This window comes from Temnothorax curvispinosus, unplaced genomic scaffold (genome assembly GCF_003070985.1).
Source record: "Temnothorax curvispinosus isolate PA1 unplaced genomic scaffold, ASM307098v1 QBEX01001091.1, whole genome shotgun sequence".
NCBI classification, from domain to species: Eukaryota; Metazoa; Arthropoda; class Insecta; order Hymenoptera; family Formicidae; genus Temnothorax; species Temnothorax curvispinosus.
The window spans coordinates 1-1387 of record NW_020210871.1 but is presented as its reverse complement, the minus strand read 5'-3'; the positions used below and the strand labels follow the sequence as shown (position 1 = coordinate 1387).

The 1387-nt window shown below is 33.2% G+C and overlaps 1 long non-coding RNA gene across 2 annotated transcripts; it reads right to left on the bottom strand.

Annotated features, from left to right (window-relative positions):
• Nucleotides 1-140: 140 nt before the first annotated feature.
• On the bottom strand, nt 141-1320 carry LOC112459886. Of its 2 annotated transcripts, XR_003041385.1 has the most exons (4): nt 1039-1320; nt 781-870; nt 622-693; nt 141-538 (listed from the first exon to the last, which is right to left on the bottom strand). It is a non-coding gene; the product is annotated as an uncharacterized LOC112459886 (long non-coding RNA). The 2 variants fall into 2 exon arrangements; XR_003041380.1 differs by lacking the exon at nt 141-538 and having other exon boundaries at nt 561-693.
• Between the last annotated feature and the right edge of the window lie 67 nt (nt 1321-1387).

Sequence of the window (1387 nt, the reverse complement as noted above, 5' to 3'; positions counted from 1 at the left end):
TACTCTCTAAAAGAGAATCAGTGTATTTTTACTGAGAAACAGTAAATAGTCACTGATTGAAGCAGTTATAAGTATACCACTTAGAATCAGTGACATTTCACTGAAAGAATTAGTTATTATATCTGTTTCAATCAGTAATATTGGACTACTAGAAACAGTGACTTAAAACAGCAAAATCAGTAATGTGAGCTGATTAAATCAGTAATATTGACTATTTTAATCAGTAATATTATACTACTAAAACAGTGACTTTGAGCAGCAAAATCAGTAATGTGAACTGATTAAATCAGTAATATTGACTGTTTTACTCAGTAATATTGGACTACTGGAAACAGTGACTTTGAACAGCAAAATCAGTAATGCAAGCTGATTAAATCAGTAAATGTCCCAGCAAACAGTAACAAAAAGTAATAACCTTAATACATGTTATAATTTTTTATTCAACAATGTAATTGTTACGTACAAAATGTTTACAGAATGAAGTCAATTAAAAATTAAACATTCCTCAGCTTACGAGCTTGTGCCTCTATGTTTGTTCCTTCTTAAAAAAAGATTTTTCTGTGTGTTAGCAAGTATTAATATATATAATATATAACTTTTAAATGCACTAACCAAACTTACAGGCCATATCTGTATTAACGAAGAATTTGGAAAAATAGGAGGATCATCATGTTGTCCTTTATCAATGTTCTTCTGAAATTAAATATTCAAATATTTGAATCGTGTTTTAACAATCAATTTATACTAAGAAATTATAAAAATAAGAAATAAAAGACTTACTCCTTTTGATAAGTTTCCAACGATAACCGAGATTAATAATCTTATTCTGTTTGCTGTTCAGTTCTCTCGTTCAATACGCCGTGGTTTATGCTGAAAATGAAAAGGGAGAAACAGTCTCTAGTTTATCGTGCTTTACTATGGGCCCGTTGGGCCTCCATCTTTGCCCCGTTGGCAAACTATAACCTCGCCCCGTTGGGCCACCGTACTCGTCAGTACCCGCGGTAAATGAACTACAGCTCAAGAAGCTTTCGTACTTACTTTTAACCTCACCTTTTTCGCAAGCACGCTTAGCTCAGTACCGCAGTTTCTCTCATTCTTCGTAATGTACACTTAGCACCGCTTCGTCCTTCGTCACGTATACTTCGTTCTCGTCTTCTGTTTCACACATCACTGAGATCACAATCCTGTTCCGCTTCCTCGCACCATCAATCAGTATTACCAACAGATAACTGATTTTACAGTAACATCTTACTTTCACTGACCATAATCAGTGAAATATAAGATAAAGAAACAAAAAGTAAACATTCTACTGAAGTTTAGTGAAATACTCACTGATTCTCAGTGAAATCTTATTTTACTGTTTCAATTAGTGATATTTTCACTGATT